Below are 26,683 nucleotides of genomic sequence, written 5' to 3'. Positions count from 1 at the left end.
TTCAAGAATGACATAAAACATTCACCAAAGCATACTATGTTAGGTTAATAAAATCCCTGAACACATTTTAAAAGATTAAAATATTTTAGAGTATGCGCAGCAGATTAGAATTAAGCTAGAAATATACAATAAGTTTTAATTCATGACCAGACCATATGCAAATCTCTGCTAATAGTAATGTACTTCTAAATAACTTATAGGTCAGAATTAAAATAAAATTTAAAATTTAAAAATATTTTAAGTAAAAGAGAAACATATGCTAAAGCAAAATGTTGAAAATAAGGATTAAGCAGAGTATAAAATATATTAGGGCATTGAATGCATCTCTTAGAAAGGATGATACTAAAAAGATTTAATGTCAATAGTTAAAACAAAACAAACAAAAAAAATAAAGAAAAAACAGCAAGGCAACATGAGAAGAGAAGGAAAAGAAAGTTAATGGAATGAGAAGAAATCACAGAAAGAGAAACTAAATATGCAGTAGAGAAAATGACAAAGCCAAAGTTGATCCCTTGAAAAGTTTGCTACAATAGATAAATAGGCAGCATGACAAAGAAGGATAGGATAGGGAGAAAAAGAAAGAGACAGAGAGATAAGAAAGTATCAGGAATGAAAAAGGGTAAAGGTATTTACAGGCATCTACATGATAAAAAAGATATTCTGCATGGCTTGTTGGTGATATGGTCAAATACTTCAAATAAAGGAACTTACTAAAATCTAATAAAAGAACAATGCAAAAGTATTTCCTGGTATATTTGTTGGCATTGCATTGAATCTATCAATTGGCAGCTAACTAACTTATTTAACTATTAGTTGTGTAATTCAGGAACATGAGATATCTTCTTATAGGTTGAGATCATTGAAGCTGCTGCTGCAGAAAACTATGGGAAGCATTAATGTAGATTTTATGTTATTGCAATATTAAGGTCATTTTATGATAAGTATCAAGAGAAACAATTCATTATAAGGTAGCCATCATCCAAGGCCCAAGTCGAATATAACTGCAGAAGACAAACACGCAAACACTGAAAAGCAAATTTGGGGAAAATTGTTCCTAGACACATGGAAGAAGAAAAATCATTCAGCAAGAGAACAAATAACAGCAGATAAGTGAAAAGTAACTATAAAATGGCACTTTTTATTTTTAAAAGGACATTTCAGAATGTTCCTAGATAATGAATTTAATTGGTTAATGAATATCCAAATAACTTTTGATGTTGGGTAAATTGCACAGATTCATGATCTTTCCCATATGTAAAAAAGTTCTATTTAGGTACAATTATTTACCAAATGACAGCTAATAAATGTAAGACATAATTACAGTGATCATATCTTCTGGAAAACATGTCAAATAATTTAACAAAAGCCTTTTGTGCAATATCCAGAGGTAATTATCAGGCTTGATGATATTTATATCAAAAGATCAATCAAAGTTGTTCAAATACTTAGGAAAGTTCTATGTCACTTGTGGGGGTAATGTCACTTATTATCTAGTTCAATGGTGTGTCAACGCTTGATGGGTATCAGTCTCAACCAAACCAGTGGTGATATAGATTTTAGTTAAGTGCTTCCCATAATAATTTTAAGTTCTCATTTTAACTTTAGGAAATGTGACTTTTAAAAATTTCCTTTTTAGTTTTTATTGAAATTAATAATGTTATAGGAAATATAAAGTATGGCCAGCTGTGGTGGCTCACACCTGTAATCCCAGAACTTTGGGAGGCCAAGGTGGGTGGAACACCTAAGGTCAGGAGTTCGAGACCAGCCTGGCCAATGTGGTGAAACCCTGTTTCTACTAAAAATACAAAAATATTAACTGGGTGTGGTTGCAGAAGCCTGTAGTCCCAGCTACTCAGGAGGCTGAGGCAAGAGAATCGCTTGAACCCAGGAGGCGGAGGTTACAGTGAGCAAAGATTGCACCACTGCACTCCAGCCTGGGTGACAGAGTGAGACTCCATCTCAAAAAAAAAAAAAAAAGAAAAAAGAAACAAATAAAATATAAAGTATATAATATCCCAGAAATAATTACTTTTAGCAAAAAATAAATAAATAAATAAATTGCTAGGAAAATAAAGACTGTCCTCAGACTTTGAGACCTATACAGAAAAGCTATTAAGAAATAAATATGTCAGGTTATCCTAGATTGAAATGTGGTTGAGTAAAACCATTAAAAAGCAGACGTCAAGTGAGAGACTTCATAAAATACTCATCTATTTTAATACATAGGTAACATATGCTACTGAGTTAGTAGAAAAATAAGTAATTGACAAGCCAAAATTGTAGTTTTACAATTTATAGATACAGTGAGGAACTTTAGGTAAATGTTAGAAATTTGTATTTTATAGTTTATATAAAGATAATGGTAGGAAATGGCTATCGGTAGTTTTTATTTTTCACAGTAGTTTATGCTTTGTATTTTATTTTATAATAGTATAATAGCCATTATGTGGAATTTGCCAGTGTTGAAACACCAGTATGCCCCAGTGATATTTTATTTATCAAAAATGTTCTGATAGGTAAGAGGGTAAGAGAATCACATTAAAAGCAATTGATACAATATATTAGACTTGAACACTATTCAATTTTTAACTAAAGAACTCAGGTATGATTTCTTCAAATGAGACATAATGTGTCAAATAGAGTATATGATATGTTTTCGTTTTTCTTGCCTGATGCAATAATAAATTCTCTATTTTTTTATAATAAATAAGTAGTTTGGAGCAACTTATAATAGAATTAAGTTTGGACTGAAATAAAATACATTTTGATTTAAGAAGATACATATTCTTGGCTTTAAAAAAACTATTAGGCAATCTTTCTGTTTGCAAAAAAAAGAATCTTCATTTTTTAAACTAGTAATTGGAATATAGAGAGGAATATTTAGAAGGATCACACAATGTGATTCTATGTATTAATAAAATAATTTAAGAGCCTTCATTTTTGATATTGAAATTTACATAAAAATCTCCTGTTTTTCTTCCAAATGTGTCTGAAGTAATGTTTAAAACTAAATGGCATATACTTTTAAAGCAAAGTATAATATCAGGCCAATTAGTATTACCATTTATTTCCAATAAGTTATCTAAGAGTTTAATGACTATTTATTCTGTGTTAAACACTGATCACTCCTTGTTTCCCTTGATCTCTTGCACAGGCATAGAACCTTCTTGTGGCTGTCAGCTTTGTCACAAATCTATCCACTTTTCTATTTTGTAGTAATTGACTAACATTTAGTACTGTCTAGGAGGATAAAAAATAAAGAAACCTAGTTGTCACTACAAAATTAGTTTATAAAATTCTGTGTATTGTTAAATGAGCAGGAAGCCATTAGTCTGAGGCTGTTCTGTACTTTCAGTTCCTATGTAAAAATCACAACCTAGATTAGCATTGAAGCAAACTGAATCCTAACTCAGGAGTATATTTGTTGTGTAAGAAATACGTGGATTTGGTTGTGCGCAGTGGCTCAGGCCTGTAATCCCAGCACTTTGGGAGGCCGAGGCGGATCACGAGGTCAGGAGATCAAGACCATCCTGGCTAACACGGTGAAACCCCGTCTCTACTAAAAATACAAAAAATTAGCCGGGTGTGGTGGCCGGCGCCTGTAGTCCCAGCTACTCGGGAGGCTGAGGCAGGAGAATAGCGAGAACCTGAGACGAGGAGCTTGCAGTGAGCCCAGATTGCGCCACTGCACTCCAGCCTGGGTGACAGAGCGAGACTCCGTCTCAAAAAAAAAAAGAAAAAAAGAAAAGAAAAAATACCTGGATTTCAGAAATACCAGCACAAACAGTGGAGCTTCAGCCAATGGCAAGCAGCCAACTTATCATACCATGCCTAAAAGAGGCAGAAGCCTAGCTGTAGCCAATCAGGTGATGTCTCTCCCTTGTTTTCTCATTTGGCCTATAAATGCTCACTACTCACAGTATTGGCAGAGCTCTTTGAGCTGCTTCTAGTTCTAAAGTGCTGCCTAATTAATAATTCATTGTTTGAGTTTTTCTTTTAACAGTATGAATCATTTCTCTTTCTTTGGTATGTAGCTATGGAGAAATGTAACACGTGGTTCTAATTAAACTTCAACTTTAAAATGTTTGAAAATATTACTGTTGAAACATTAGAAATATTGCCAATATCTCTGTTTTGATTTTTGATTCTAATTTAATTCTTACCCATGCAGTGTAAAGGGGTTATTAACACAGTGCAAGAGATGAGAAATTACAGGTAGTGACAGACTACATGCATTATTTTCACCAACAGAATTTTCTATGACTATCATGTTTAATAAATAATAGCAGCTTTTTAAATAATCTAAATTTTAAAGATGTTTTTATCAGGAATAACGTCAGCAAGAAAGGAAATTTACCCCAAATGATTCTTTTAAAGAGACCGTGATAAAGAAACTACTCATTAATGAATGTGGCTTCCTGATCTAGTATATAAACACCCTTTGCAAATAGCTTGGTCCAGTAAAAATTATTGATTTTTCAGTTTATAGGTCAGGGTTTTGAGTAACTACTATAAGTCTAGAACAGCTGTTTTAAGGTAATTACCAGATTCAACTGTGAAATGTTAAAATAATTGATACGCTTGGGGTCAGTCACAGACATGTTGAATTTGAATCCCTGCAAGAGCAGAATTTGGTGCAAATCCAGGTTTAGAGATCTGTATTCTCCAGAAACGTTTTCACTCAAAATGAGAAAAAAACGTTAATTATTCTGTCTAGAAATAAAAATACACATATTTTTAGAAGACAGAGTTACTTGAAGCATCACAACTAGAAAATATAAATTTCTGTTACTATTATATTTCTAAATGTACTATAGGCATCTATTTCTTAGTTATTAATATGTGTAACCTTTAATCATTCATTTCATATTTTAAATTAGCAAATGCATATTAGGTACTCTGTTTTATACTAGAGATACAAAAATTAAAGTAATTCTTCATGCTTTCAAAGGAATTCACAGTTAAGTAGAAGGACCATTCAATGCCATTTACATGACTAGTGTGGTGTAGAATAATAGAGGCTGGTAAATCACACTAAATTATTGTGAATTGTGATGGCATAACATTTGGGCACTTTTTAAAAAATTTGTAGTTATTTATTTTTACCGACAAATTTTAATTATTTTTTCTATGGGGTACGATGTGATGTTTGATATATGTATACAATGTAGAGTGAGTAAATCAAACTAATGAACAAATCTATCACCTCATATATCACTTTTTTGTTGATGAGAAGATTTGAAGTTCACTCTCTTAGCAATCATGAATGATGTAATACATTATTATTAACTAAAGTCATAGTTTCAACATGCTTTTCTTGTGAATTATAATGAGGCAGGTCTATAAAAATTATAGAATTATATCTTTATTCCAACCACATATATAATAAATGGACATGAAATCTATGCTTGTACACTTCCGGTAAAAGAAACATTTCAATCAGAATTTTAACACACTAAATGTTCCTTCTGATGAAAGTTTGTATTTTCACTGATATTTAATTTCTTCTCATATAAAAGATATCCAATTCTTATCTTTCAGTGTGCTTTTTCTTTCTTTTTTTTCCCTTGGTCAACATTCCCAGGCTTGAAATGGTTAATTGAGTTGCCCAAAATTTGACCTTTAGCTGACCGGAAAATTATATTCATTTCTGAAACTTCCCAAATACAGGGAAAAAGGTACTATCTGGCTAAATATAAAAAATATAATTAATGATCCAAAGAATGGTTTACCATCTGCAAAATATAAAGAACAAAATTATAAATGGTATAACACTAATTTTCAGAAAGAAAGTAAGATTCTAATAAAGTCCTGAAGACCAAACTACTTTTGTTTATGGCATCATTAAAGGTAATATACATGGATGCAAAATTACTTACTCTAAATTATTTTAGTAGCTGGTTGATGGCTATTCTCTTAACCTGTGGTTTCATAATGAAGCTCTTTTCACTTTTAAAATAATCTTGAGCCCAAAAGCACATCTGCAGATAATAACAATTGAAAGGTAAGATAAGAACATCCCTGGGATAATGATGGTTTAATTGAAGCATTCTGCCATTAAATTCCTATTACTGTGCAATGAGGCTTCACAAACCACCTAGAAGAAAATAAGTCATCTCAGGAGAATGAAATTGTATGTTTGGTGAGTCTTATCAATATTAATACAATGGATTTTAAAAATAAACGTTCAATTATTAAGACATCTAGAAGAAGCAAAATAGATTTTATTAACTGAGTAATGTATGTATTTTAAGATTTTTTAATAGAAATTCCTAAAAACTTCTGATCTATATAAAGGTCTGGCTTAATGACTAATAAATCAAATTGATTGGAGAGGATAAATAACAGTAAAGCATTTTAATCAAACCTCTAATAATATATTTTTATAGTTTCTTTCTATCTTTTTGAATCTGTGATAGACACTGAAATACAGGCCCTACAACAAAACAAAGCATATCCTAATTCCTGAATCCTGAGGATACTCTGTTACAAAAGGGAATTGGAAAAGGTGATTAAGTTAAGGATCTTGAGATTGGGAGATTTATTCTCAGTTCTCTGGATGGCTCTAATATACTCACAATGGTCTTTATAAAAACAAAGCAAGATGATTAGAAAAAATATGACAAGGAAAGTAGAGATTGGAGTGATATGGAGTGGCAAGATAAGGAATGAAGGCAACCTCTAGAAGACAGGAAAAGGCAGGAAACAGATTCAACCCTAGAGGCTCTAGAAGGAAAGCAGCCCTACTCTCTCATTTAGAGCACTGACCTCCTATAAGATAAGAAATTCATGTTGTTTAGCATACCAAGTTTGTGGTAATTTGTTTTAATAGCAATAGGAAAGTAATACAGACTCTGATAAGCAGACTGTGTGTGTTTATGTGTCTGTATAAACAGATATATATATATATATAACTTACTATGTGTATATATATATGAATGTCTCTAAAACCTAACATATTGCTACAGTAATATTATGTTATACCATTTATGTGTGTATGAACGATAGGTTCTACTCTATAATGTGTTGATTTTGTTTACATATTTTAATTGTGTATTGATAGGTTTCCTACAGAAAAAAAAAAAAAGTTTATTTCCATAGTGGTATACATATGGAATCGCACACTGAGATGTGAAAAGCTCATGGTCTTATATTAAAGAGGTAAAAGGAATTGTTTTCTTCTCAGATCTCTTTTTTCTTCTTGGATCTCTCATTGTACAAGCAGCAATTCCCAGGTCCAAGTCACTGTTAGCTTTCTAGACTATGGAACATTTCAAGGAATAGGATTGAGGAACCATGCTAAATCAAGAAGACTGAGTCTTTTAGATGGGGACAAAAAGAAGGGCCTGAATAATGAGTGAAAGGTTTACAGAATGTGGAATTAAGAACCTGTGGGATTTGAGTTTTCCTACAGGTTTTCTTTCTGATCAGCTTTATGCTCTGATACTATGTTTTGATAACATGCTTATTTTCTCATTGAAGCTTCATTTCATTAATTGCATTTTTTGTTTTGCCCTTTCTATGTCAGTCTGTGCTACATTTACAACATTAGTTGTTTTGAGGTGAGTCCTTCCTTCAGTGGTGCGTGATAACTGTCCTTATACTCTGCCAAGTTTCTGAAAAGAATTGACTATGCTTGTTTTTGCTTTCTTACCTAACATTTCCCAACACTGTGGATGAATCTTAAAAAGACAACCAAACTTTACAAAGGCCAAGTTCAAAGGATATTTCTCTTCCCTTTTCTTACTAAGCATTTCTGTCTGATACTGATAACCACAGCTTTTTTTCCTAAAATCTCTCTTTGCATTTGCCAAATGCTTCTCTTGTAGTTTTTCATATTTCTTTCATATCTTTTCTTTAAGGTTATTTCTTTTCTCTGCTTCAACATCCAGTTAAATAATGGTGTTTTCCTCAAGATTAATTTCCTTGACTTTGTCTCTTCTTTATACACCCAACCTGGGGAAATTTGTATATCTACATGACTATCCATATCCTAAAATATGTTTTAGCTCAAATCTTCCTTCTATATTCTAGACTAGATTTTCCCAATTTGTACCTGGCAATCCCCTCAAGGCGTGAAAAACATGATGAAATCACTTGAAAATCACTTGAAAAACATGATGAAACTTATTAAACTTCTAAAAATGTTCTTCTATTAGAAAACATTGGTAAACATGACATGAGAATAGATATTATCCAAATTTGAACACAGAGGATAAGCAAAAAGTAAATGAATAAAATGTAAAAAGCCTCAGTGAGCTGTGAAACTATACAGGCTGAGTATCACTTATCCAAAATTCTTGGGACCAGAGGTGTTTCAGATTTTGGATATTTTTTGGATTTTGGAATACATTTTGCATATACATAATGAGCTATGTTAGGGTTGAGACCCAAGTATAACCACAGATTTCATTTACATTTCATATATGCCTTCTACACAAAGCCTGGAGTTAATTTTATATAATATTTTAAATAATTTTGTGCATGAAACAAAGTATTGGCTGTATTTTGACTGTGCCCTGTCACATGAGGTCAACTGCTAACTTGTCATGGTCAGAATTACAATAAGAATGTCTGCTGTTTTCTTACAAGAAGAAAATGGAATAATGTACTTTCAACCTACATTGTAAATCCAGTAAGTCTAGTTCAAAAATGATGGTAAAATAAAGACGCTTCAGCTAAACAATTTGAGAAAATTAATCAATGGCAGATTTACTTTTCTGGAATTTTCCTAACATTTCTAGAGTGTAAATCTGGAGGGAAATGAGGAATATAGATGGGCACTTGGATTAACATAAGGAATGTGACACACTAGAAGTAAGAAATTTGTAAGTAAATATGGAAAGTTTCCTTTTATTTTTAAAATGTCTTTAAAAGGCATAACTGTCTACAAAATGACACTGCATTGTCTGATTATAAAAAGAAAAGCAGATAAAGTGAATGACAGTAAGGAAAAAAGAATAAGAGCAGCATAAATGAAAGATTATTATCTAAAATTAATATAGATGAAGTAATTAATATTAAGTCAAGGTAGACAAATTAAGATGACATATTCTAATCAATGATGTGAGCATGAGACAGATTAATTTTTAAAAATATAAATAAACATATATAAAACTAAAACTAACAAATACTTATAATTTAAATAAGAAATAAATGAAATAACAGATAATGATTGATTAAAAAATCTAGAAAGAAAGAAAAACAAAAAGATGGGACAAATAGCAAAATGAGAGACTTAAATACAATAATATAAAATACTATAATAAATTCAAATAGAAAAACACTCCAATTAAAATCAGATATTGTTTAATGTTATTCATACAAAGATGGACTGTTAGTTTAATTCTGAAGAAAAAAGCAGTTTATTAATCTGATATTATTTCTCTGATAAAGGACATACAGAATTCCACATTGAGATGCCAAAACCTCAAGTCATTTTCAGGAAGAGAAATATTCTGGCCTCTTCTCCCTGACAGAATAGCAGTAGAAAATTCCCCAAATCCAAGTTCCATGTTTTTTCATCTTTCTAGTTTTGCATAGGTGGTGTTTCAACAAGTACAACCCTGCTCCTGGGATAAGACCAAAGTCTTTTCTGATAGTTTGGTGCCCTGAGCCATATTAGGGATCCAATTCCAATCTAAAGATACAAATAATTTTGATTTTTGCCTGAATTTTGTTGTTTTCCCAAATGTTATTCAAAAACAAGTAGCTTAGTTTCCATGTCATTGTATGGTTTTGAGAGTTCCTCTTGGTATTGATTTGTATTTCTAGGCTACTGTGCTCCAAAAACAACCTTGGTAAAATTTCTGTTTTTTAAATTTATTGACAGTTGCTTTATGGCCAAGCATGTAGTGGATTTTAGAGCATGTACCATGTGCAGATGATGAGAAGAATGTACATGCTGTGGTTGCTGGTTGGAGTATTCTATAGATGTCTGTTAGGTTCAATTTGTCAAGTGTTGAATTTAAGTTCAGAATTTCTTTGCTAGTTTTCCGCTTTGATGCAGTTTCGGCCTTGATGCAGTTTAATTTCAACACTGTCAGTGGGGTGTTGAAGTCCTACACTATTATTTTGTGGCTAAGTCTTTTTGTAGATCTAGAAGTACTTGTTTTACAAATCTGGGGCTCCAATGTTGGATGCATCTGTATTTAGGATAGTCTTCTTGTTGAATTGAATTCCCTTCTTTGTCCTTTTTTACTGTTGGGGGTTTAAAGTTGGTTTTATTTGATACAAGAATAGCAATCCCTGCTTTTTTTTGTTTTCCATTTTCATGAGTGTTGCTCTTTTCCCATCCCTTTACTTTGAGCCTATGGGTGTCATTACCTATGAGATAGATCTCATAGGTGAAGACAGCAAAAGATTTGGTCGTCATTTTTTTTGTTTTGTTTTGTTTTGGTTTTTTTTAGTCCAACTTGCCACTCTGTGTCTTTTAAATGGGGCATTTAACCATTTACATTTAAGATTAATATCAATATGAGAGGTTTCGTTATTGTTGCAGTGTTGTTGTTAGCTGGTTTCTTTGCAGTCTTGATTGTGTAGTTGCTTTATAAGGTCTGTGGGCTCTATATTAATGTGGTAACAGATATTTTCTTTTGTTTACATGTTTAGAACTTCCTTAAGCATCTCTTGTAAGACCAGTATAGTGGCAACAAATTCCCTTAGAAATTGTTTGCCTGGGAAAGGTTTTATATCGCCTTCACTTCTCCTTAGTTTTTCTTATGGAGCTTACTTTAGCAGAATATGATATTCTTGGTTGGAATTTTATTTATTTAAGAATGCTGAAAATAGGCCCCCAATCTTTTCTGGCTTGTAAGGTTTCTACTGAGAAGCCCATTCTTAGCCTGATGGGGCTCCCTTCATAGATGACATGAACCTTTTCTCTAGCTTCCTTTAAGATTTTTTTTTCACGTTGACCTTGGAAAGTGTGACAACTATGTGCCTTGGGATGATCATCTTATAAAAATATCAGTAAAATGTCCATACTACCCAAAGCAAATGGCATATTTAGTGCTTTTCCTATCAAATTGCCAACATCATATTTCAAATTAGAAAAAAAATTATAAAATTCATATGGAATAAAAAAGATCCCAAATAACCAAAACAATCCTAAACAAAATGAGAAAAGCCAGAGGCATCACATTATTCAACTTCAAAATATACTATAAGGCTATAATAACCAGAACAGCATAGTATTGGTACAAATACAGACACATAAATCCATTGAATAGACTACAGAACTCCAAAATAAAGCAGTATATCTAAAACCAAGTTAACTTTGACAAAGTTGACAAAAATAAACAATGAGGAACAGACACCTTATTGAATAAATAGTGCTAAGAAAACTGGTTAAGCATATGCAAAAGAATAAAACTGGACTCCCCTACCTCTCATCATATACAAAAATTAACTCAAGATGGATCAAAGACTTAAATATAAGACCTCCAACTGTAAAAATTCTAGGAGAAAACTTAGAAAATACTTTTCTGGACGTCAGTCTTGGGAAAGAATGTATGACTGAGTCCTCAAAACTAATTTCGACAAAAACAAAAACTGACAAGTGGGGCCTAATTACACTAAAGAGCTTCTGCACAGCCAAAAGAAAAAAAAAATAACAGAGTAATCGGAATCCATAAGGAACTTAATTCAGCAAGAAAAAAACAGATAAAGTGTCTACCCAAAGGAAAATAATTCATTATATGAAAGAGACACATGCACACAAGTTTACGTTTATATTATAGCAGCAAAATTTGCAATTGTAAAAATATGAAACTAAACACTCATCAGCCAACAACTGGATAAAGAAAAAGTGAAACATATATACACACACACACACATACACACATATATACATATATCTTTTCCATTCCTGAATTTCTTCACTTAGAATAATGGCCTCCAGCTCCATCCAAGCTGCTCCAAAGGCCATTGTTTCATTCTATTTTATGGCTGAATAGTATTTCACGGTATATATATATATATACCGTATATATATATACATATATATATATATACCGTATATATATACATATATATATATACCGTGAAATACTACTATATATATATATTACACTTTTAGTAAGGCTTTACCTACATGACAATACTTAATGACCCACCAATCATACGCCTACCACATGGCTAAAATCAGCCCTTGACCACTAACAGGGACCCTCTTAGCCCTCCTAGTAACATCCAGCTTGGCCATATGATTTCACTTTAACTCCACCACCCTACTAACCCTAGGCCTACTAACCAACACACTGACTATATATCAATGATGACTCGACATTGTCTGAGAAAGTACACCAAAAATGCCTCTGATATGGAATAATCTTATGTAAAACATAGGCTTGGATAAGGGCGACAGCAAGCTTGAGGATAGTTAATAGGATTAAAATTATACAGCTTAAAGATAAAAATTTAGGCTCTGGCTGAATTGGATTGAGGCTTTTTGTTTTGGGGGTTTGGCAAAGGTGTCTTTTTCCTGGGTTAATGACATCAGAGATGGGGGAGGGGGGTTTGCAGAATTTTATTGTAAGGTTCTGTATAGAAAGCAGTTATAAGTCTACTTGATAATTATTGTTATGTCCTACAAGCATGAATTAATTAACACTTTATGGTATTTATGCATGGCTGGAATATTGAACGTAGGTGTAGGTACGATCAATAGGAGTGTGTGCCAGGAATCAAAGACAGGTCCTGCGGCATACAAGGTGTCTTATTTAAGGGGAACGTGTGGGCAATCTTAGTTCTATGGCCGTGAGGTAAGAACCAGATGCCGGATACAGTTCAGGGTAGTCACCCCCAAGTGTTATGGGCCCAGAGTGAGGAGAGTAGGACACTTGTGCGGGATATTGATTTCATGGAGGATGATGAACAAGAAACCAATATCTGAGGGTGGTATCCATGGTGACAGGGACTGGTTTAACTTGGATGTGCTATGTCCAGTGAACGACTGAATGTACTATGTAATATGAAGAAATAAAGGTACTTGTCAATGCCCCTGGGGTGGGAAGTTGGTATGGGGGATACAGACTCAATGTGTTACAGTCAGTGAAGGGTTAACAGTTCTGGCTTGTAAGCATGCCTTGTAAGTTATGATTGTATGGAATATCTTTGTATGTATTATGTACAGTTAAATACTTATAGGACTATATAATATTCATGTTGGCTAGCAGTAATGCACAATATACAGAAAATTATTAATGGGGCAGGTCAATACTTGGGTTATACCCAAACGAGTGCTTTATCAGAATACAGAAAGTAGTTTAAATTATAATTTTAGCTTTGGGTGCTGATGGTGAAGTTAAGTCCTTTCTCTCTGAGTTGTCCTGGGGAGAAGGTCTCCATTTCCGGTTTACAAGACCAGTGTATTGGCTTATACTACAAGGGCAGGCTCATTTAAGTAGTTTATTTTCGATTAGAGAGGCGAGTGGTATTAAGGTCAGAATTGTAGTGAAGTATATTACGGATGCTGCTAGTCCAATGGTAATAAAGGGGTGGCTTACTGGCTGCCCTCCGATTCATGTAAAGACTAGTAGGTCTGTGACTAAGAGTCAGTATAGGAATTGACTTAGTGGGCAAAACATTATACTCTGCTGTTTAGATGTGTGAAGTGTAGGGATGGCTGCTAGAATAAGGATTGATAGCAGGAGGGCTAGTACGCCTCCTAGTTTATTAGGCATAGATCGTAAGATTGCATATGCGAATAAAAAATATCATTAGGGTTTAATATGAGGTGGGGTGTTTAGCGGGTTAGCTAGAGTATAGTTATCTGGGTCGCTCAGGAGGTCAGGTGAAAATAGCATTAGAATTATGAGAGTGAGAAGGAGAAAGATTAAACCTAGGATATCTTTGATTGTGTAGCAAGGGTGGAAGGTGATTTTATCACAGTGGGAGGAGACTCCTGAAGGGTCATTTGATCCTGTTTCATGGAGAAATAGTAGGTGAAGGGCTGCTAGGGCTGTAATGATAAAGGGTAAGATAAAGTGAAGGTCGTGTGAGGGTAGGCTTGTCAACTGAATATCCACCCCAGACTTATTGGAGAAGGTTAGTTCCGACGTGTGGAATGGCTGAAAGTAGGTTTGTGATTACTGTGGCCCCTCTGAATGATATTTGGCCTCATGGAAGTACATAGCCTATGAAGGCTGTTGCTATGGTTGTGGGTAGGAGAATAATACCAATATTTCAGTTTTCTAAAAATAGGAATGAGCCGTAGTGCAAGCCTCGGCCAATATGTAGGAAGACTGAGATAAAAAATATTGAAGCTCCATGGGCGTGGAGGTAGCAGATGATTCAGCCGTAGTTTACATCTCGGGTAATGTGGGCGACTGAGAAGAAGGCGGTTGAGGTATCTGGTGAATACTGTCTAGACAGGAATAGGCCTGTAATGATTTGGAGGATTAGGCAGGTGCCGAGAAGTGAGCCAAGATTTCATCATATAGAGATATTGGATGGGGTGGGAAGATCAATGAGTGAGTGGTTAATTATTTTTATTAGTAGGTTTGTTTTACGTGCTGCTTTCATTAGTGTTCTTATAGTTAAAATACAACGATGGTTTTTCATATCATTAGTCATAGTTATAATCCATGTAGGAATAATGACATATGCTTTATTCTTATTAAGTATACTTTTAGTTATAGGATTTGTAGGTTTTTCTTCTAAACCTTCTCTTTTTACGGGGGCTTGGTGTTAATTATTAGTGGCGTAGTAGGTTGTGTTATTGTTCTGAATTATGGGGGAGCTTATATGGGTCTAATGGTCTTTCTGATTTACTTAGGGGGAATAATAGTTGTTTTTGGTTATACTACGGCGATGGCTATTGAGGAGTATCCTGAGGTATTAGGGTCAGGAACTGTAGGGAGTGCCTTGGTGGGTTTAGCAATGGAAGTGGCATTAGTTTGATGGGTAGCAGAGTATGACGAGGTGGTGGTAGTAGTTAATTTTAACAACATGGAAAGTTGAGCGATTTTTGAGGGGGAGGGACCGGGGTTAGTTCGGGAGGACTCTATTGGTGCGGGTGATTTATATGACTGTGGAAGTTGACTGGTGGTAGTTACTGGTTGAATGTTATTTCTTGGTGTATATATATAGATTGAAATTGCTCGGGGTAATAGACTACGTGATTAAAAGTAAAGTTAGGAGGAATAGAATAAAGAAAGGAAATAAAATTTAATTATGACTTTTTGAGTGGTAGTAGTAATGGAGGCGGTGATTTGGGTTTGTGAAATTGTTTTAGGCATAGATTTTTCTAGTCAAATTAAATCTAGTAGCAGTGAAGCCAGATTTTGGCTTACAGATAGATTTAGGTGAGGGGTTGTGCGGTGAACTGTGATGGGATAGAATCCTAGCATGTTGGAGAAATTAAATGTGTGTAGTGGGGATTTTACTTTGAGTTTGTTGGTTATAAGGCTAAGCTCTAGAGCCACTAAGAATCCTAGAATAATTACACCTAGGGCTGTAAGTTTTAGGTAAGGCGGCATTGTTGTTTGGGGAAGTGAGGTGGGGAACATACTATTGGTGATGAGAAATCCTCCGAATAGGCTGCCAATTGTGAGGCGTTTAATTGGGTTTATTAGGGCGGGAATATTTTTGTTAATATTAATTGTGGTTGGGAGCGGGTTTGTCCTGTTAAGGTGAGAAAAATAATTTGAGCGCTATAGGTGCTTGTTAGGAAAGTGGCAATGAGAGTAATAGATAGGTCTCAGGCGTTGGTATACGACGTGTTTGCGGTTTCGATGATGAGGTCTTTAGAGTAGAAACCTGCAAGGAAAGGTATGCCTGTGAGTGCTAGGCTGCCAATAATAAGGGAAGCTGAAGTAAGGGGTAAAATTTTAAATAATCCTCCCATTTTCCAGATATCTTGCTCGTTGTTAAGATTATGGATAATAGACCCATAAATAGTATGGCTTTAAAGAAAGTGTGAGTACAGACCTGCGGAAATGCCAGGTGTGGTTGATTAATGCTGATTGTAATTATTATTAGGCCTAGTTGACTTGAGGTGGAGAAGGCTACGATTTTTTAAATACCATTTTGTGTTAGAGCACAGATTGCTGTGAGTAGGGTAGTGATAGCCCCTAAGCATAGCGTGAGGCTTTGAATTAGCGTATTATTTTCTATTAAGGGGTGGAAGTGGATGAGTAGGAAAATCCCTGCCACAACTATAGTGCTAGAGTGCACGAGTAGGGCTGAGACTGGGGTTGGGCTTTCTATAGCGGAGGGATTGATTCAGATTATATGGTTCTTAGAGAGCCATGTTATTGGTAGTAGTATAATTGTGGGGATAATTATTTTTAGCATTGGAGTAAGTTTAAATTGTATACATAGTCTAAGCCACATGTGCTGGAGATGGAGACTAGTAAAGCAAGGCCTACTGCTTCCTCGCAGGTGGTGAACACTAACAGGGCAATAGGCATAATACTGATTAAGGGTGAGTGTATATTTAAAGTTGTAAGAGTATTTATAATAAATAATGAGAATATTATTCCCTCCAGGCATAGTAGGTAGGATATCAGGTGTGAGCGATAGATCAATATCCCTAGAAGTGAAATGGTAAATGCTAATACAATGTTTATGTAGATAGAAGGCATTTGGTAAGTATGACTACCATAATCTAATGAGTCAAAATCATTTATTTTTGTTTAAACTACCTACCAATTAGGCCCAGTGTAGCCCCTTTTGAGTTCATTCATAAGTCAGACCTAGTACTAGTATAAGGGATGAATTAATTATTAGTGGTAGGTTGGTTGTTTGAAGGGCTCATGGTAAGGATAATACTAGGGCAATTTCTAAGTCAAATAATAGAAAGGTGATGGCAATTAGGAAAAATTTTATAAAGGAATGCGGGTGGAGGATAATAGATCAAACCCGCATTCATAAGGTTAGACTTTTCTATGTAAGTATGGAGTTGTGATAGTCAGAATGTAATAATAATTATCAGTAATAGGGCTTGCAAGGTGTTGATTATTAAAGCTAATGCTAGGTTAATTACTCTTTTTCTAATGCTGTCGAAACTAATTGATTGGAAGTCAACGGTACTGTTTATACTAAGAGTAAGATCCTCATCAGTAGATAGAAACATACAGGAATAGTCATACTACACCTACAAAGTGCCAGTATCAAGTGGTGGCTTCGAAGCCAAAGTGGTGATTGGATGTGAAGTGACATAGCAATTGGCGGATAAGGCAGGTGGTAAGGAATGTTGATCCGATGATGACGTGAAATCTGTGAAAGCCTGTGACTATAAAAAATGTTGAGCCATAGACCCTGTCAGAAATAATAACGTGGGCCTCAAAGTATTCTGAGATTTGTGGGAGGGTGAAATAGATACCTAATACGATTGTGATAAGTAGTGCTTGAATTACTTTTTTTCTATTAGACTGTGATGGGCTCAAGTAATTGAAACTCCTGATAAGAGCAATACAGATGTGTTCAGGAGTGGTACTTCTAGGGGGCTTAGAGGAGTAATGCCTGTTGGGGGTCAATGTCCTCCTAACTCTGGAGTAGGGGCTAAGCTAGAATGATAAAATGCTCAGAAGAACCCAGCGAAGAAAAAGACTTCTGAAATAAGCTTGGAGGAATGGAAAAGCAAATATCCTATGTTTTCACTTATAAGTGGAAGGTAAGCTAGAAGGATGCAAAGGCATAAGAATGTAGTAGATTTTGGGGACTCAAGGGAAATGGTGGGAGGGCTGTAAGGTATAAACAACTACATTTTGGGTAGAGAGTACACTGCTTGGGTGACAGATGAACTAAAATATCATAAATCACTGCTAAAGAACTTACCCATGTAACTGAAAACAAGCTGCACCACAAAAATATTGAAGTAAAATAAAATAGAATAAATGAAAATAAAGTGAGCAAAAGACATGAACAGACACTTCTCAAAGGAAGACATACAAGTGGCCAAGAAATACATGAAAAAAAATGCCATCATCACTAACCATCAGAGAAATGAAAATAAAAAGCACAATTATAACATATCACACCAGTCAGAATGGCTTTTATTAATAAGACAAAAAATAATCCTGCTTGTGAGGTTATGGAGAAAGGGAACACTTATACACCATTTGTGGGAATGTGAGTTAGTTTAGCCACTATGGAAAGCAGTTTGGAGATTTCTCAGAAAACTAAAAATGGAACGACCATTTTACCCAGCAATCTCATTACTGATTATATACCTCAAGGGAAACAAATCATTCTACTAAAAAGACCAAGAAGTTGCATGTTCATTACAGCACTATTAACAATAATGAAGACATAAAGTCAACCTGTGTGTCCATCAGAGGTGGACTGGATAAAGAAAATGGAGTACATATACACCACGGAATACTACACAGCCATAAACAGAATGAATGTCCTTTGCAGCAAAGTAGGTGCAGTAGGAAACCATTATCCTAAGAAAATTAACAAGGAAACAGAAAACCAAATACCACATGTTCTCACTTATAAGTGGAGCTAAATCTTGGGTACAAAAGGACATGAACAGGGGAACAGTAGGCACTGGGTACCTGAAAGTTGGGAGGGAGGAGAGAAAGGGCTGGAAAACTTCCTTTTGGATACTATGTTCACTACCTGCATGATGAAATCAATAACAATCCAAATCTCAGCATGACACGATACACCCTTTTAACAAATGCTCACGTACCCCCTGAATCTAAAACAAAAATAGAATTAAAAAATGATACAGGTAGGTTAAAAGAAAATAATGAAAATTTGGATAAGGCAAATGTTTTTCATGAGAAACCCTATGTGGCTGTTTTAATATTAAACAAAAAGAGACATCAAGACAAAGAATAAGTCTAGACAAGGTTTTCCAAATTCCTCAGTGAACACTGGAGTTTCCTTTCCTCTGTTGACAGTAAAAGAGAGCATATGATAATAGTAGATGTTTCAATTTAGCAAATAATTCATTAGAACCACAATATGTAGGCTCCTAATAACAGCTCCAATTCACAAGGAAGTGGTATATTCAAGGATTGCAGCATGAGGTAGGAATGTCCAATATCTAAACAGAAATGGAATTTGAAGCTTCTGGTAACACCTATCATGGTTATAATATTGTTTTATATTCTCCGTTGGCTTATAAACACCGATGTGAATCCAGAAGAACGTGGCTTGCCATACTTGTGACAGACAGTATCAAAGATAATTTTGACTTTCTAGGGCTGAGTGGTAAGAGTTCTGGTAGCATTTGATGTCTTCAGAATTGTTTTCAGTAAATTATAACTTGGTTGAACATAGAGTATATCAATGTTCCGTATAATGCTTTACAGTACTCTCCCTGCTAGATGCTTAATCTATCTTTTGGTGAGGATCTTACTTATTCTACAATATATAAATTTAAATGATGTACAGTAAAAAAAAAAAAAACGTTACTAATATGATCCAAGTGGTCCAACAATTCCTTCTCTCTTTGTTTTCTATTCCTCTGGTAAGACTTGAAAAGTCATGCTATATTGATGCTCCAATTAAGGCTTATGTTTAATCACTTAATTTGCCTATATTGGAAACATAATTTTGCTTTTCCCCCAGCTTTTATCACTGAAGCACTAATTGTATCCAAAAAATGCAAGCCTAACATCATTATTGATCTATGTAATTAGTGCTAAAATCACATTATAGAAAATCTTTTAAAAGTCAGAGTGCATCATGCATTAACAACTATTTTTACTTATTGCCATTTTAGGCAATTAGCTTTGTGATCACTATGATATTTCCCCATAGTATACCAGGTATAAAAATCACACAGAATTTATTACCTGTTTAAGGACAAGCATTTTAAATGAAATGCATTAAAAATGATTGAAGTAGTTCCAGTGGCTACATATGATTATAAAGAAGTTTTACAGTAATAGAGGTAGTAAATTATATTACAGTTCCATGCCTGCAATGTTTGAGTAGCGATGATAATAGCTATTCAGTGTTTTTCTTTTAGTTTTTATAAGGAGCATGTCCAACATATATGCCCTCAAGTAATTAAAAAAGGCAATAATATACAGCAATAATTAAAATACCATAAAGTGCTGCCTTCCAAATAAACAAATGCCAGTGTTTTATTAGGGAGTTTTGTAAAGAGTATAAAGGTCTTTGAATCATTATCACAAATGCCAGTCCAGGTTGAGTCAATATGCAAATGAGATTGTGAGTCTCTGTAGAATTCACAGTGCACTGATGCCCATCACAGGCTTAAGTATTAAAGAAATATAAATAGAAACTGATGAGCCTCACATATTGCCGGAAGTAATTTTAAATGCTTTGCAAAAATAAGATAAAATTTCATTCAAGTAAGTTATCAGGCAGCAGAGCATAGTTAAAACTCATCGGCCTGTTCAATCATAGACACGGTAATAGGTTCTATAATTTACTGTAAGAAGGATTTTTGCTTAATTCAGATGTTTTTTGATAGTTTCAAAGGCTCTAATGAGAGTAAAACTCCATCTTGTATAAATTACCCCTTCCGCATATTTTCCTAGTCTCTCACTGTAATTTTAGAGGTCAAATCACCAAGTTGGGGTTTTCATATTGTGAGAAACACATTGAATAGCTGGAGAAAGTGGCTATTTACATAAAGTTATTTCCATAGGTAAATGGGATACCTTGAAAAATGTTTACATCAGTGGAAACAAAACAGTAGAAAATTGGAGAATAGTGATTAGATTACCCTGAATCTATGGAAACAGGTACTTGTTCAAATAGCTCACTTACATATACTCTCTTAATTATAGTGCTACAGTAAAACTAAATAAAACTCAAGAATATTTATTTTATACCTAAAAGTATGTCATAGTCAGAAATCCTTCAGTTGCTTCAGTTGAAAATGAGAACACTATTTCAGCAGATTTGAGCTGAAAGTGAATTTATTTGAAATATAATGGGAAATATTTGATACGACATACAGAATCAAAATTATACATTTAACTGTCAACTATAAATGAAAACAAGCTCAAAAAGTCAAGTTTTTTCCTTGATTAACAAATAAAATGTATTTAGCAGTAGTTAAAGATGGTGATGCTTCAAATGTTGTTTGTTTCTTGGGTGATTTAAGGTGAAATTCCAGTTTTTAATGTTATGATATTACCAGTTATATGTTAACCAATTTTGCACTTTCTGTATGAAAGTAAAGAAAAAAAAAAGAAAAAAGAAAAGAAAGAAAGATTTGCAATTGTCTTCAACACTACGTTAACCTCTTTACAGGAGCCCTGCACTGTAAGACAGTTCAATAAAAGAGCCAAAAGTCTACCCTTATTATTTTTCATAGCCTAATGATAAAGAAAATTGAAATAAGTCCGGGCACGGTGGCTCACGCCTGTAATCCCAGCACTTTGGGACGTCGAGACTGGCGGATCATGAGGTCAGGAGATCGAGACCATCCTGGCTAACACGGTGAAACCCCATCTCTACTAAAAATACAAAAAATTAGCCAAGCATGGTGGCGGCTGCCTATAGTCCCAGCTACTCGGGAGGCTGAGGCAGGAGAAGCACGTGAACCCAGGAGGCGGAGCTTGCAGTGAGAGGAGACAGGGCCACTGCACTCAAGTCTGGGTGACAGAGTAAGACTCCATCTCAAAAAAAAAAAAATAATAATAATAACAATTGAACAGAACAAGAAGAAACCTACGTAAACAAAAGAAATATGCATTCCAGTAATCTTACATTTATCATTGATAAACAATTTGGTTGGATTCTCTTATAGGGGACATTGTGTGGCATTTAATTTTCTCTATTTTTCCAAGAGTAGTAACAGTTTAAATCTTATGTTCATTCTTGTTCTAAATAACGTATTTGAAATAGTTGGCCATTGACTTGGCTTTGCTTTTCTCTCTGAAGTCATTTGGCTGAATTCTGATTTTCAGTAATCGTCCCCAGAAAGGCATTTTCACTCTGATTCTAGTCTTCTAGCTGTTATTCTGAAAATAAAAACAACAAGAAAAAACATTGGTTTTATGAAACAAAAATGTGTTTTAGATGTACTGTTTATTTTCATAATAAATTTGAAAATTAATGAGACTATTACATGTAAATACAAGCTAACCGCAAGTGGCAAAAAGCAAATGAGGTTCTCTCTTAAAGATTTTAAAGGCTTCTTATATTTTCTGTCTTTTCCTTTCTTTCTTTTTCCATTCCTGCCTCCTTCCTCATTTCTTCGGCACTCCTTTTTTACAATTTCTTTCTTCCTTATTGCAAGTTGAATAAATAGATGTACTTGATTATTGAGTAATTTCTTTGTTCTAAAGAACAACTTTTTTTTTTTTTTGGACGGAGTCTCGCTGTCACCCAGGCTGGAGTGTAGTGGCACGATCTTGGCTCATTGCAACCTCTGCCTCTCAGGTTCAAGCGATTCTCCTGCCTCAGCCTCCCAAGTAGCTGGGATTACAGATGCTGTAATTAGCCAGGTACACCTGGCTAATTTTTGTATTTTAGTAGAGATGGGAATTCACCATGTTGACCAGACTGGTCTGGAACTCCTGAGCTCAGGTGATCTGCTCACCTTGGCCTCCCAAAGTGCTGGGATTAAAGGCATGAGCCACTGCACCTGGCCAAGAACATTTTAATTTACAAAACTCAGTTCAGCTTATATTCTAAAGACCTTAATTTTCTTTTTATGGGTCAAGATCACCTTTTAAATAGAGACTTGTGGTAGTTGAGAAACATAAAATTTATATGTAAAAACTGATGTGCAAGAGTATCCTTGATTTTCAATACATAAAAAATAATATATAATGTTATTTAAAAACTAGTGATTTGTTAGTGTAAGTTGCTATCATGATCTTAATGTTAAGCAAGTATCCAATGATTCTAACCAATCATTTTGAACTTTTGATCCAATATTGAAAAAGTTAAAATACAGATCTCTGTGTTACATTCTTATCAAATAATGCAAATACATAAAACAATTTTTATACCTTTGATTAATTATTATCTCTACCAAGAAAATATTATTCTATACGAACACTTTTTTTTAAAAAAAAAACTATGTTTCTTTGTGAAACATAAAAGTTTAGAATATAGGTCTATTTAAAATGGCAATATAATAAATAAGGGCTATTAAATAATTCTGAGACCTGAAAGAATAATTATTGTTAGTCAAATGCAGTTCAAATATTTCAAGATAGTAAATAGCTGTGAGAAAGGGAAGGGTATTAGTTTCTTGTTTCTTAATAGTTATAAATTGAAAATATTTTTATCCTTACCTCTAACTTCATAAATAATACATTTACCTGGTTTGCAAAGAACCACATTGTTTATACCTGAACTACAATATCCAAGAATAAATAATTTCATATCATCATTGATTCAAATTTCTTGCTTGTAGCTATCTAGCTATTTATAAGGCCACTAGAAGAAAATTAGACAGTTATTATTTAACTCCTTTTTGTAAGGCCTACTCTTCAAATTTTTGACTATGCATATAAAAGTCTTATGTAACATTTATTAATTTAGGCTAATTTATATTTATATATATATACACAAATAAGTAAAATTATGTTGCTATGATAAATAGCTAAGAGTCATTCCATGTGAAAATCATATTGAAATTATTTAAAGCCCTTCCTCACTAAGCATGACTTTTTATTGCAAAGCACTATTGAATATTACACTCTGTATTATGTCATCAGAGGTAATTTACCACTCCCTACAATCTATCAGTTTAAGCAGTTTGGGAAAGATCCTTTCAAAGAAATAGTCCTGAACATTCACAAGATGGCAGTAGTGTAACACTAATGTTAATAATGCCTGTCATTCAAAAACAAAACAAATATCTTGAGCTCCTAATCTTGAAAATATCTTCAAATACTAAACATGAGACGTAAGTGTAACTATAGAAAATATCGTAAAAGTAGATGAATTTGATATAAATTTAATACATTATGCCTACGGGAGGCAGCTTAAGTGCAATCAGTTTTTCTTGTGTCAATTTCTTTTCTACTGACTTTCTTTTCATGGGAGAGTGATGCAAAAGAGTACTTTGGATCCTTTAGCCTCTAATGCAAGCGTGTTAAAAGAGAGCAAAATCCTGAATACATTTTCACAAATTTATTTTTATAATTCCAACAGCAGCGTAAATTTTATATGAAACAAAAACAAACAAAAATTGTTACACTTTGTTTTCAAATGTTAATAGAAGTTAGGAATGAGTAAAATTACTTACCAAGGTCACTAAAATCAGAAAGACCCATATAAAAATCGTGGCTTCTTCAGTTTAGGTGTTACTTAAATTCTCTAAGGCTTCGTTTTCATATATATAATGCAGAGGTAATAGGATCTACTTTTCAGAACAACCTTGGGAAACAAATGGAACATAGCTATTATTATTGCCATTGTTATTAATGTTTGATGCATGTTTACAGCATATACTCAGATTGATGCATTTTCTATCAGTGTGAGATCTTTTCTGCAAAAAAAAAATATATATATATATTCTTATGTGCTTTTGTGGCAAAATTTACTGCATTGTTCTGGGACAACCACACTGTTTTTGTGTTTATCACCATTTCTCCAATTCCTTTCTATAGCCCATCTGAGTTATTCAGTCAATATTGGTTCCAATACCTGTGCTGTTATCACAAAGATATTTCTCAGATGGGTTTTTGGTCAATTCTTCAATGATATTTATTTGGACTTATTCTTGTCATTCCTGTTGACCATTTGTTACTCTGAGAAACATTGGAGACTTCCTTACTCCTTTTCCTTAATATTCAGTCCATCTCAAAAACAGTTTTTGAGAAAAAAAAAGCCTCAATTTTGTCCGATTTTTTTTTTACCAATTTTCCAAATTCACATATATTTGCAGATTGATGACAAATATTAAGAATTTTGTGTACTTGAATTTTTATTAGACATACACATAAAATATCTAATGTAGCATATATTGCTGTGCTTGGAGGTACTCTTTTCCATCCAAGGAAAAGTTTTTCCTAGTTGTTGGAAAAAACATCAATTGTGTAATATCAATTACTAAAGTATAGACGATATACAAAAAAAGCCATATATAAAAATAATTCAGCTCTAAGTATTACCATAAAATAAACATATCGGTATAACCACTGCCAATGTCAAGAAAAAAAAAGCATCCCACAAACGTGCTTTGTGCTTTATCTAATCATTTCATCCTTCCTCATTCCCAAAAGCAAATCAGTACTGATTTTTAAAGCCATAGATTAGTTTGGCCTGTTTTTAAACTTCATATAAATGGAATCACATACTAACTACATGCTTAAATTTGGGTGTTTTAGTCAAACTTACACTCATGTAATGAATCTTGATTTTTGTGTATAGTTCATTTTGTTTCATTGGTGCAAAATAGTGTGTTAAAGAGACAACTATATATAGGTGTGTGTGGATGTGTGTGTGTGTGTGTGTGTGTATTTATTATACAGTGGATGGAAACTTAGGTTGTTTCAAGTTTGTTACTATTATGAATAACGCTGCTATAAAATGCTTTATAATTACTTTTGTGAACTTTTCTGGTGTATATACCTATGGATGAAAGTGCTATATCATAACATACTGCATATGTTCAATTTTGTTAGCAAATGAAAGAATCTTCCAATGTCATAATATCAGCTTCTCAATAAGCAGTTCGTAAGACTTGAGCTTGCCTCACAGGTTGTTTTAATTTTAGACATTCTTGTGAGTGTGAGTTTCATCTCAGTATAAAGTTTATTTTTATTATAAAACATATAAACATTCAAAAAACTGGAAAGTAATATACAGTTAACTTCCACAGTCACTACATAAATTGTACAGTTAATATTTGGCAATATTTGCTTTAAAACATGTCTATTCACCAATCATTCTCTGTGGCTATCCATTGTCCCATCGTAAATTTTTCATGCAATTCAAAGTAAGTTACAGGCATCATTATAACAACTTCTAAACACTTTTACATGCCTATGACTAACTAGAGTTTGCTGCTTATGTTCTTTTTGATAGAAAAGTATAAATAAATAAAATCCAAAATTCTTAAGTTTATCAATCCATGAATTTCAACCAGTGTAGGAACTGTTTAAGTGAAAAACCTGTAAAGATATAGAATAACACAAACACTCTAGAAATTTTTCTCATACCCCTTCCCATTAATTCCTGGCCTTACACCCTCCCAGGAGAGACAACCATTATTTTGCCTGCTTTTGAATTTCAAGTCAATAGAATCATACTGAATATTTTTTTGGTAAGCCTGCTTTGCCTCATCAAAGAATCTGTAACAGCTTTACTTAGGTATAATTGACATTAAAAACTGCACATAGTAAGTTACACAACTTGCTAAGTTGTGACATATCTTCGTACCCTCTTGCAATCCCTCCTTTTTGTTTCTCCAAAATCCCCATTTTCAGAGAACCACCAATCTGCTTTTGATCACCCTATGTTTACAAAGTCTGGAATTGTAAGGGTGGTTAACACATGAATTATTTTTTTGTTTTTGCTCATCTTAATTATTTTGAGATTCACTCCTGTTACTTTCTGTGCCAATTTTATTAATTATAAATAAATATATATTAATAAATATTCCATCATACACACACATACGTATTATACACACCACAATATGTATATTTTTTCACACATTGATGGACATCTGTGTTGTTTCCATCTTTTGTCTATTGCAAATAAAGCTACTGGAGACATTTGCATACACCTTATTATATAAAAATATACTTTTATGTCTCTTGGATAAATATTT

The 26,683-nt window shown here is 33.7% G+C and overlaps 2 pseudogenes; one reads left to right on the top strand and one right to left on the bottom strand.

Moving 5' to 3' along the window:
- Nucleotides 1-14,818: 14,818 nt before the first annotated feature.
- LOC134758401 (NADH-ubiquinone oxidoreductase chain 5-like) lies at nt 14,819-16,218 on the bottom strand (annotated as a pseudogene).
- A 2,798-nt stretch (nt 16,219-19,016) lies between these two features.
- The window catches only part of LOC129532874 (uncharacterized), a 139,968-nt pseudogene continuing 132,301 nt past the window's right edge, over nt 19,017-26,683 (top strand).

Source organism: Gorilla gorilla, chromosome 3 (assembly GCF_029281585.2).
Source record: "Gorilla gorilla gorilla isolate KB3781 chromosome 3, NHGRI_mGorGor1-v2.1_pri, whole genome shotgun sequence".
Taxonomy (NCBI): domain Eukaryota; kingdom Metazoa; phylum Chordata; class Mammalia; order Primates; family Hominidae; genus Gorilla; species Gorilla gorilla.
The sequence above is the reverse complement of the archived record's forward strand: the minus strand, read 5'-3'. Positions and strand labels throughout refer to the sequence as shown.